The sequence below is a fragment of the Helianthus annuus genome, chromosome 17 (assembly GCF_002127325.2).
Source record: "Helianthus annuus cultivar XRQ/B chromosome 17, HanXRQr2.0-SUNRISE, whole genome shotgun sequence".
Taxonomy (NCBI): domain Eukaryota; kingdom Viridiplantae; phylum Streptophyta; class Magnoliopsida; order Asterales; family Asteraceae; genus Helianthus; species Helianthus annuus.
The window spans coordinates 21580751-21593220 of record NC_035449.2 but is presented as its reverse complement, the minus strand read 5'-3'; the positions used below and the strand labels follow the sequence as shown (position 1 = coordinate 21593220).

At 35.3% G+C, this 12470-nt stretch overlaps 1 long non-coding RNA gene across 3 annotated transcripts; it reads right to left on the bottom strand.

The window, feature by feature from the left end:
• Window positions 1–4012: 4012 nt before the first annotated feature.
• Window positions 4013–10308, bottom strand: LOC110922611. Of its 3 annotated transcripts, none has more exons than XR_002583296.2 (7): window positions 9434–10308; window positions 7720–8333; window positions 7540–7644; window positions 7127–7464; window positions 6278–6406; window positions 4619–4838; window positions 4075–4469 (listed from the first exon to the last, which is right to left on the bottom strand). It is a non-coding gene; the product is annotated as an uncharacterized LOC110922611 (long non-coding RNA). The 3 variants fall into 3 exon arrangements; XR_002583298.2 differs by having other exon boundaries at window positions 7989–8333; window positions 9434–10307; XR_002583295.2 differs by having other exon boundaries at window positions 4013–4469; window positions 7540–8333.
• Window positions 10309–12470: the final 2162 nt, after the last annotated feature.

The following is a 12470-nucleotide window of genomic DNA, read 5'->3' as shown; positions in this document are numbered from 1 at the left end:
TTCAGTTGCTTTTTCAAAACCTTGTAAATCGATACCTACCTACAACCCAATTACCGATGTAGCTAGAACTTCGTCTGTAACAGAAGGATTTACCGGAATATTATCACCAGGTTCCACCGGATATTCCCCAGCCCCCATAGGTTCCCCAGTCGGTGCCTCCTTATACGTGTCATCGGAGGGAAAAACTGACCGATAATCATCCCCAACATATTCACCATTCCTTGACCCAGACTCCGAAGTGGAGCGATTAAGGTCAATGGAGACATTACACGAATTGGGATCTTGGAAGAATCCTCTAGTAGGTGGGCCTTGCATCGAACCGGAGGAAGGTGGGCTTCTATTAGCCCGGTTTCTTTTGCCAAGCCCAACACTGGGGGTGGGGCCTTCCTGGTTTGAATAAATTGTGTTTCCAATTCTATTTTCTTCCATAAGCTGGGGTCCACCATCCAATTTCTTCGCCTCAATATTAACAGTTCTAGAAGCACCTTTATTACTATTATTGTGAAATTCCATATGGCCATGTGATTTCCCATGCAATACATGCACCGCCTCTTCGTTGTCCAACGTAACTTTAACCGGTGACTTTTCATTACCTGAATTCAAATTTGATGACGACGATGGCCGGACGATATTCTCCGGTACCGGAGCTTCGGCTGCCGGTGATCTAATTTCACCATCTTCTTCAACCTCTTCCATATTTCGATCCTCATTTGAGTCCGCATCGGATGTTTCTGGTGTTGCATGACCCGAATTCAGTTCCACCGAAACATTATAACCATCCAAATCTGGTTTCCACGCGGCTACCTCCTCCACCACCTATACCACAATACTCCTATCCTCCCAGTTCAACACCACTGTCTCCTCAATTCTCTTTCCGATGGGAACCAAAAAACCAACACAGAACCTTCTGAATTGTTCGAGTCCATCCATGAAAAAGACGACTCTTGCATAACCTTTCCAAACAATCCCCCGATTTGATCGAAAACTGTATTGTCTCTGAGTTGAATCGGAAGACCTGAAATACGTAGAGACACAATACGTTCCTTTGATAGATCCTCCCCTTTCCAAACATTGTATTGACTGAACGCATTGGCCAAACCCTCCGTATAATTGGTCATGACATCCTTGACTCTCCCGGAATTACCAAGAGTTAATAAGACACTAAGGCCACCCACGTATGATAAGCCGAAATTACTCAGCCCACTTCTACTGAGGATATTATTCAGATTATTAAGGACATGCAGATTTTTAACCACTCCGTGGATAGATCGGTTAATACAGTGTAAAGGATAAGCGGAGCCTTTAATGTTGATCGATAAGACTTTAGACCCAGTGTAAGACTGATGAACATCCTTCTGGAAAAGACTAGCATAGGATTTACCACGCTGAAACTCCGCCCCACCGGAATTAGTACCCTCATTAGCCCGGGGATTCGTATGATAAGGTTCCTTAGGTCTCCAAGTTTTTTCCCCCATAGTTTTTGAAGTGTAAATGAACTTTTTATGGTTTTTATCGTATTTTGCCAGTGACACCGACACCTTTGCTTCTAGGATCTTCACCTTGTTCATGACCTCCACGGTAGAGTCCACGTTCTCGACACCCACATATCTAATGAAACCAAAACAATTGCCTCTTTTATCCTTTTTACGGGCTACGTAAGCATCGGAGACATATCCAAACGGCTGAAAAGCCCTCCACAACATCATCTTGGTTGATCGGTCCGACAAGTTTTGAACAATGAAAGTCATCTCCACTCCATTGCCACGACTTTTCCTATTCTTTTGATACTGCACCTCCGTCCAGGGACCATCACCACCATACTCTCCACCCCCCTTTCGGTATCAAACTCCATAATGCAGATGAAATTAAGAGACCGATAAACTGACCCCGGCCGCGAATGGGTAGTAGGAGAGATGGGTTAGGGATAGAGTTCAAGCCAAACTGGGCGAACTCACACGCTAACACAGACTTACCCACACCGTCAAGCCAACTGGCAGTCGGAATATCAAAAGACACCGGGCAGACCACGGACCCCAGTCAGCCGACCGGTAATCGAGACGAAAAGGAAGAACACGAAAGAAAGGAGGCAACCCCAGATAGCGAATGGGAGAAAGGATAGGGGAGATAGTGATAGAGGTCAAGCCGGAGTTGGGGACCTCGCACTCTATGTCCGGCTAAACTTCACCGTCGAGCCAATCCGGCGGAAGCCACGGGGACAGAGAGAGAGAAAAAAATATTAATAAATGATACTTTACATCTATAGGGGAAGGTTCATTTGAGAAGAAAATTTTATTGAGAAGAAAAAGAATAAAAGGGTATAATTGTAAAACATTAAATAGTTTTTTTTCTCATCTCATTTATTATTATGTTTGACTAATTAATTAGTCATTAAGACTATAATTCTCCACACTAAATATTTTTGGCTACACACATCAAAAGTTATCCTACACATTTCGAAATTTATCCTACACATATTGAAATTTATCCTACACAATTCGTAATTTATCCTACACGCCTCGTATTTATCCTACACTATAAATGAAATTTTATTTTTATTTTTTGTGAAAAATATATATCTTAAAAATAAGTTACAAATTTAATATAGTTAATTATTAAAGATGAAACTACCAATTAATGATGTATGTAAGTTTACTAATATACCCTTATAGTTACATTAAGTACAAATATTAAATGAAGTCTAATGAAACATTTCTATTGGTTGAAATTTCTTCTTTTTTCTTCTTACAAAGAATTTCTTCTTATTTGAACCCTCCACTACATCTATATTTTAGTAAAGTGCCATTTTGGTTCCTGTGATTTGGGCAGTTTTGTCAGTATGGTCTGAAGGTTTCATTTATAGTCTGTGAGTCCAAAAACTTTACACTATTGCCATTTTGGCCCAATCGACTTAACCTCATCCATGAACTTCGTTAAATTATGGGCAATTTCGTCTTTTTTCTATTATTCCGTTAGCGAAGTCTTTGAACACGATCCTAGGCTGATGATGAAACAGTTAACATACTAGTGGGAGACTCTGTTACTTATCGCGGTTGAGACTTTAGCTCCCACAGTTTTGTTGAAAAGTTAGTGGACCATATTGTTGTTATCGGTGAAAAGGATAAGTTTGCCAAGGGAATGATTACGAAAGCTCCAATAGCGGGGCTTTGTTTTTAGTAGATTAGGATTTTCTATTCAAAAAGGGATGGCGACGCAGTTTGTTGCTCGCCTACCTGCTATCTTTATGTAATTTGCCCTAATGATTGGAATGAAATATACGGGAATAAAAAAAAAAAAGACACTAGTTCGAATTTCAAATCCTTTTGGTGGAAATACTAATGCTTGGATTGACTTTGGTAACGCAGATGTGGCTTTAGATATCATGGATATGCACCCAAACTTTTCTATATAACCACTACTAGAAAACATGGTTTTTGTCATGTAATTGTTGGTTACAAAATGGTAGCAATTTACTTGTTGTCACCAGTTTGCCACCGAAAATACGGTGACAAAAACACCCGTGTCAATTGCCCTAATGCCACCAAGTAGCCACCATTTTTATATTTTGTTACCTTTTTTTGCCACCACAAATTTGGTCAAAATTATTTGCCACCGCTTCTTGTTTGCTACGCTCAGCCTTGTTTGCCACCGAGTTGTTTCATACCATTTAGCCGCTGATATTGCCACCATTTAGCCATCGTTTTTGCACGTTTTAATACCATTTAGCCACCGATATTGCCACCATTTAGCCACCTATATTGCCACCATTTAGCCACCATCTTTTACACAATTTGCGAGTTTTAATACCATTTAGCCACCGATATTGCCACCATTTTTTACACAATAGCCACCATTTTTTACACAATTTGCAACCGGGTTGTGCCACCATTTAGCCCCCATTTTTTACACACTGATTACTGGAATATTGGTTTAGTTTGGAATATTGGTTTTTAATTCAGATTTTTTTTTTCTCGCTGCTATTTTCATCAAAATTACATATCAATAAAACTACTAATAATATAAAAAAGGCTAATAAAATCCCAAAATTATATAAAACATCTCGTTTTTAAAAGCATATAAAAAATACCAACTAAAACATAAAATAACTAAAATTATCCTAATAAGATAAACATCTAAACATTCAAAACCAAGTATTTATAGCCCTATCTTCGAACTGTAGTTGTTAACATAGCTTCAATTTGTGACATCCTATCAAGCATTGCATCTTTATCCACCTTATCTTTCTCTTTTTCAGCCAACAACCCCGCAATAATTCCATTGAACCTTTCTTTTTTTCATCTTTTTCCTTAACGAGCTCCTTGATAACTAAATTCAACTTTTCAATCTAGAAAACATAAAGCCCAAAACTGTTTTACCGGGTGCATAAAAATTTACAAACTCACATTTTGAAGACAACAGAGATCAAGCAATGCTTCTAACAGATCGCCCAATTTTCCTGTATCATAACTAATCTGCACAAGTAACAATTGTCAGTCATAACCAACAAACAAACATTTGAATACTGTATAGCAACAGTAGCATGCTTATACTTCACTAAAGAATACAAAATAATATAATCTTCTAACAGCTAGAAGATGAATACCTGTAATTCAATACCTACCTTTGTTAATGTTATGTAGAGATGAGATACTTTTGCAGCTTCAGCAGACTGAATGCAAATAGAATCTGTAAATCTGCTTCACAAGCCACAAATAACTTGGAAACAAGGTTGCTTCTAGGTACTGGTTCCCAAATGCCTGCCAACTTTCTTGAAACTGATATATTCTTCTTTGTCGCCAAATCAGTTGATATACCATGCCCATCAGTATGAACTCCCACCTCTAATCAAAAGTAACATACAATTGAATAAAATTAGTATCAAAAAGATTCAACCATGTTAGTAGAGATTTGAAACCTTTGTTACAAAATTTTTTATTATCGGTGTGTCCAATAAGATAGACAAAGGTTATCTTGTTTCAAAAAAAAGACAGTTTTCACGTCATCATAAAGATTCAGATTGTGTTATGCATAAAGTCACACAATGGGCGACTTCAAACCGTCTTCCTTTATACTATGACAGACCCATTAGTAATAAAAAATGATCTTAACTCTGAGCCGGCCCATTTGTATTGAAACGGGTCAAAACTGCCACCTCACAGCATTAAAAGTTCTATCCTCGATAAAACTATTTACATAAAAACTAAAGATTAATCGATTCAAGTACCATTAGTCTTTAGAAGACTGACAGAAGGGTCTTCAACAGGATCTTTATTTTTCCTGCCATATTACCGTTTCAACCCGTACCGTTTCGACTCGTACCATTTCGACAAGGAAAATTGGTTTAGAGTTAAGAAGGGTTGAGTATGTATTGCCATGCTACAGTAAAAAGAGGGTTTAGAGGCAATGTAGCCTGTGTAGACATATGATGGCCTCAAAAACAATTTCACAATTATTTTTGAACTGTTTTCGAAACATTTTCAAGTTACCACTTTTTGACTTTTGCTAATGTATTTATGGGGTATACTTCAAATAAAACACCAAAAAAGATTAATCAGATGGTTTATCTTGTCATTGACTGGGTTTTAAAAAGCGCGCCTGAGGCGCGAGGCACATCAAGGCACGAGCTTTGGCACCTTAGGTAGCCCGATGCGCGCTTTTTACAAAAAAAGCCCCCAAAGGTGCATTTTTAGAGGTTTTTAGGCCTGAGGCGTGTGCCTCATGTACATAGGGTATTTTTATGCTGTTTTTAAGCATCAAACTTTTGTGCAATAGGTTTTTTAGCTTGTACTTATGGGTAAAATCATATATAAACCTTATTTATAGCTATAATTTGGATACGAGATGCTAAAAATCTATAGGAAATATATAAAAATTATATAATCACTTTGCACTTCGAGTACAAAAAGCCCACCGTTTTTGCGCTTTGCGCTTCGCGCCTCGGTTTTAGACCTCGTCGCTTTGTGCGCCTCTTGCCTTTTAAAACCAAGGTCATTGATTGGACCACAGTTTGGTCACAACTTGCAACCCACTTTTGAATTGTAAGTATCAGTTTAAAACTTCAACGAACTCGTTAATAGTAAATAGTAAGTATACATCCATAAAAGCCTTCTAGTCTTCCATTACGTTTTCTATTTTGGGAAATTAACAAAGTGATACGATTATTGTTGGTAGCAAAATATGGGTGTTATGACTTTTTCAATCATATATGACCTTAAAAAATAAACGACCAGTAAAAATCAACTAAAATCAACTGATAGAAGAAAGAATATACATAACATACCAAGTTTGTGGGTGCGCCATTTCCATGACAAGCTAGACAATCCGCTAAACCATATATCTAGTACTTGAAATGCAACACTTGTCCCCTCTTCTTTAGAAGAGGAAAAGAACATCAACATTAAACTTGGACCTTCACAAGAAAAATAAAAACAACTTCAGTTGCTGGTAACTACATGGATCAAAGTTAAATTATCAAGTAAAGTGTAATTTTTTCATGCACCAGCAAACTCAACAGGTCTTTATTTGACAGTTGAAGTTGGATTCCTTCCTATTTTATATCATAATAGATACATTAAAATATATACTAGAAATGTGCAGTTTTCAACTCAAGCTACATTAGCATATCAGCTACTATATTAAAAGGGACAAATATGCATTTTGCAAGAGCAAATATAAACCGTGAAAGGTTCATAAAAACATATAATAACGACATGTCCACTATAAGAGAAACCAATTCCCAGAAACATAAAACATAAAAGATTACAATCTATTAATTCAAATATAGTAAAACTTTGTTTACACATACTCGAAACTCGCTCGAAGCTTGCTCGAAAAATACTCGAAAAAAGCTCGACTCGAAATCGGCTTAGTTACTTGCAATTCAGTTATGTTTGAGATCTTTTTATACTAGTATATTTAATTGTTCTTGGTGAAGTTGAGCTAAATCGAGTCGAGCCAAGCTGGCTCGAATCTAGTTCGAGTCGAGCTCGAGCCCCAAACCTTAGCTCGATTTAAAATTTGAGCTCAAGCCGAGCCAGCTCGATTTTAATTTGAGCCGAGCTCGAGCTACATCTGGTTCGGCTCGACTCGGCTCGTTAACAGCCCTAGACGTGGGAAGAGATTAGCTTACAATTTAAGAGAAGGTAGAATTTGACAATCTACAGAGAATGTCGAATCTTATTTCGTCAACTTTAACAACAAGATCTCAATCGTTACGCTACTGGAGTCCGGGCGTCTTCACCCAGTAAGCAATCTCGGCGTCTTCATACGTGCACTCCAAGCATCATTTCTGCTTGGACGGCTATCAAGGGGTCCTGTAGTAACAGGAATACCCGTTGCTGGAACTTGTTGTCGTATGATCAAAGGTTGTCTTTGCTGTCTGGGACCATTAATGTACTTGTCATCACTATCATATTCCATTGGTGCGTTTGCAGCACGTACCATTAAAGCTAACAAAAATATCAGAGCCTGCATATCCACAAGCAATCATTGTTGATTATTAATCATTTACTGTTGTCTATAATATTCGTTAAGTTTCCTTACCTGTAATATAACAACTCCAAGTGCAACCCATTTACAGATATTCCAGTTCTTCCTTAGGAAATGATATATTGTCTCGAATTCTCTGGTTTTGTCTATAGGGATATCCTGAAAAAATGTTTACGTTTGATTAGCCGATGCATTCGAAACATGTCGAAAATGAAGGTGTAACTCAGAGAAAACCTAATGATCTCCACGTTTTATCGAAGAAGATGAAAGCAGCACATCCCACTTCGACCAAGATTAACAATATCAAAAGTACAGAGTACTACAGGTTCTTAAGGAATCCAACAAACACAAAAAAAAAATAATAATAATAGCAATTTTACTTTAAAAGACAAATGCATTACATTTTAATGATCCTGCAACGAGGAAACAATACCTCGAGACCTGTAATTTATATTATGAACAACATACAAGCAACGTGCAATTTCAATATTTTGAATCAATACCTGGAACATGTGATTTTTTAACAATTTGGGGTTTGGTTTCATGACCCGGGGCCTACGATTTTGGGCGAAGGGCAATTACGATTCCGGTTTCAAGACTTGGAGCAACGATTGGAATGAAACCAACTAATTTCCACCTTTGATTTGGATTCGGTTTGGTAAGAGGGCTGTTGCTACAGATTGAATGAGCCAAACATCTATCCGCCCGTCTTTGCTGACAAACCGAGCAGATTGAAAACCGTGTAGCAACATTGGAATTCAGACAATGAAGCAGAGTTCTTCGACTTGGTATAAAATCTCAAGGATTTTGGGGTTGAGCGGAAGAGGCAATTAACTTTGGGGGGTTACCTGCTCATTAGATCAAAACCCTAACTATGTTAGAGCGATGTGAAATTAAGAGCGGGCCTCTAAAAATTAACCCGCTTAATTTAAGTTTTCATCTTTCCACCACTAAGGGGGTGTTTGGCTTAGCTTTTATTTTTTGGCTTATACTTATATTTTAAAGTAGCTTATAGCTTATTTTCTCTTATTTGATAAGCTCTTTTTAAGTGTTTGGATTAGCTTATAGCTTATTTCTATCATTTTTCAAATAAGCTTAAAAACCATCCTCAAATATGCTTATTCAAATTAGCTTATATAAGCTAATAAGCATAAGTTTAAAAAGCTAAAACAAACACCAAATGAAGCTTATTTTGTAAAAAAAGCTAAAAAAGCTATAAGCTTTGTTAAAAAAGCTAGGCCAAACACCCCCTAACACGGTGGCAATTAAAAACGCCCTCTTATTTCTAATGTATTTTCGATGTTTTTAATTTTGTTTAGTATTTTTCCTATGGATTTGTCACCAAAATTAAACGGTGGCAAAATTTCTAACCATTTAGCCACCATATCATAACAACTACGCTTAATTTCAATTTGGGGAAGCGGGTTGCTAAACTTGCTACCATTTTTTTTTTCGGTAGCAAATTTTAGTGACAATTGCCCAATTTTCTAGTAGTGAACACTGTAAAATTTTTAACTATTTCTATATTACAATGTAAAATTTTTATAAAATGGTGACATAATTTTATATAAAACATTCATGGCGGCGCATGGGATTGTCATTTGAGCATCGAAACGGAACACAGAGTTGCTTGCTTTCTTTAAGAAAAAGACGAAATTGCCCCTGATTTAACAGAGTTCATGGATGTGGTTAAGTCAGTTGCACCAAAATGACAATCGTGAAAAGTTTTTGGACCCAAAGATTATAAATGAAACCTTTGGACTATACGACAAGGACCAAAATAGCACTTTACTCTAAAGAATAAATACATTAAAACTTTTAGAAAAAATACATTGAAATACTACGCATTCAAAGTTGCGCAAACATGATATCAATCATTCAAACTAATTTATTTACAAGCGCGAAAAATTTGAGCCAACGGGAAAGTAAGAAACCGGGATTGGTGCACCTTTTCTTCCTTTGCATGTTGATTCTTGGTTGCCGTCATTGTTTTGAACTTTGCTAGGTGCGCCATTTTTTTCATTTCCATTGTCTACCACTTTGTTTAAGCCCGGAAAACAACTAAATAAACCCGATATAATAGCCATTTATGAACGTAGAAGAAAACCGGGGTATAAAATAACGTAAATTTGTTATGAATAATTCAGTACTAATGGTTAAATAATTTCTAAACTTGGAATGTGTTAATTGTGGATTAGGGTTGTTCATGAGCCGAGCCGAGCCAAGCCGAGCTAGGTCAAGCTCGGGCTCGGCTTGATTGTAAACTGAGCTGGCTCAGCTCAGCTCGGATTTGAAACCGAGCTAAAAATCTAAGCTCGGGCTCGGCTTGGTTTTAAACCGAGTTGGCTCAGCGCAGCTTGGTTTGGCTCGATTTTAAAAATAAAAATTATTATATAGTTCTCAAAATTCAGTATTCTAAAATATTATTCAATACTTTAAAAGAACATATTCAAAATAAGTTCAACCTAATTAATTACAAGCAAAAATCACGTTTAACAACGCAAAATAAGTTTTATATTTCAAGTAAATATAATATTTGTCAATAATAATCACCTTTTTTTGTCATATATTATATATTTATAAAATTAAAATACATTATAAGTAAAATAATTCGAGCTAAGCCGAGCCGAGCTACCAAGCGAGTCAATTTGGCTCGTCACGAGTCGAGCCGAGCTAGGCTCACTTTCTAACCGAGCCGAGCCGGCTCGGCTCACTTTCAAACTAAGCCATATCGAGTGAGATTTTTTCGAGCTAAATCCGAGCGAGCTTCAAACGAGCTCCAAGCCACGAGCTTTTTGGACAGGCCTATTGTGGATGAACGATGCCTAGTTTTCTCTCATATTTATAAACGAGCATACATACAGTACAGCTTCTTAGGAATTTCCAAATGGGGACCCTATTAAATAAGTTAATTAATTAAATGTGTTCTTTTTTGAAATATATGTTGCGACTTGCGAGTCAATATAAAAGTAAGAAAAAAGTCCAATGATTTAAGCCTTGGCAACCAAGTAATTTTGTCTTTATCGAATAAACGGATGATATATGTCAGTATATATTAGGAGACAGAAGTGTAAGAAGTGGGAGAAGTGTACTATAACACTATATAAACACCGTATAACACTATGTAATATCATATAATACCATATAACACTATGTAATACTATATAACAAATATAACACTATATTTTGTCTGATAGCATTTCTATGATATATGTATAGTGTTATATATTGTTATATAGTGTTACATAGTGTCATATGGTGTTACATAGTGTTATATATAGTGTTATAATACACTTCTGAATTAATGTACACTATCCATACCCTATATTATGATATTATTATATATATCAAATGACAACACCACTTTGCTACAGTGGTGTTGTCAATTTTTTTTTTCATTTTTTTCTTTTTTTTTTTCTTTCTTTTCTTTTTGTGGTTTTTTTTCTATTTTACTTTTACCCTTTAATTTTCAGTATTGACTCTTAAAACTCCTTAAATTTCTAAATATTTTTAATCGAGTTTTACGTCTTTATTTTTATTTACGTGTCGTTATAAACTTAAGTTGATTTACATTTCGACATGATTTTTTTGTGTTTATTTACGATTTTGCCCTAGTATAAAATTCGCTTTAATATTTTTTTTACAAGACTATGGTAGTGTTTTGTTTTAATTAGTTGGCTTGATTTAATTTTATTCGTCATGCCAAGCGGTAGTTTTTCCATTGTTTTAATTTTTTTTAGCAAAAGTATGGTAGTATTTTGTTTTACTTTGCTTACTCAATTTAATTTTTTTAGATCGTGTTACGAGTAGTATATACAAGTAACTAAAACACAGACGTACATGCTATGAGAAAGAAAAATATTCGGCTTAATGCCCCGCAATGCGGGCGGGCAAAACCTATTATTATTTATATCAAATGACAACACCACTTTGCTACAGTGCTGTTCACAATTTTTTTTTCTTTTATTTTTTTCCTTCTTTCTTTCTTTTCTTTTTGTGGTTTTTTTTTTCTATTTTACTTTTACCATTTAATTTTCAGCATTAACTTTTACAACCTCTTAACTTTCTAAATATTTTTTAATCGAGTTTTACGTCTTTATTTTTATTTACGTGTCGTTATAAACTTAAGTTGATTTACATTTCGACATGATTTTTTTTGTGTTTATTTACGATTTTGCCCCCAGTATAAAATTCGTTTTAATATTTTTTTACAAGACTAGGTAGTGTTTTGTTTTAATTGGTTGGTTTGATTTAATTTTATTCGTCATGCCAAGCGGTAGTTTTTCCATCGTTTTAGTTTTTTTAGCAAAAGTATAGTAGTATTTTGTTTTACTTTGTTTACTCAATGTAATTTTTTTTTGAGATCGTGTTACGAGTAGTATGTACAAGTAACTAAAACACAGACGTACATGCTATGAGAAAGAAATATTCGGCTTAATGCTTCGCAACGCGGGCGGGCAAAACCTAGTTTATACTAATTTAAAATATATGTTAAATAATATTGATAATCTAATTTATTTACAGATTGAACTATTTTTAATAACGGAGTTTAACATATTTTAAAAGAAAATTAAAATAATAAAGCCATAATCTAATTTATTTACAAGATTCAACTATTTTTAATAACGGAGTATAACATATTTTAAAAGAAATTTAAAAATAATAAAGCATTTTTCATCATTCACATATTTTTTTAAACATAAATACGATATCAATCAAGTGATATGTCTAAAAACTCATGTTTTTAACATCAATTTTCTACACTTAAATACCACTTAATCTGTCTTTTATTTGTAAGGATTTGAACTCACACTATTTTTGAATTTATAACTTTGTCATCGTCCGTCATTCTAATATTTTGAAGATGTCATCTTTGAACAAATGTGGACTGAAATAACAAAAAAAAACTAAAACAACAAAGTGTCCCAAGGAAAAAAAGATAGGTTGAAACAGAGTTTGTCAACTACATTGATACAACCGTATTA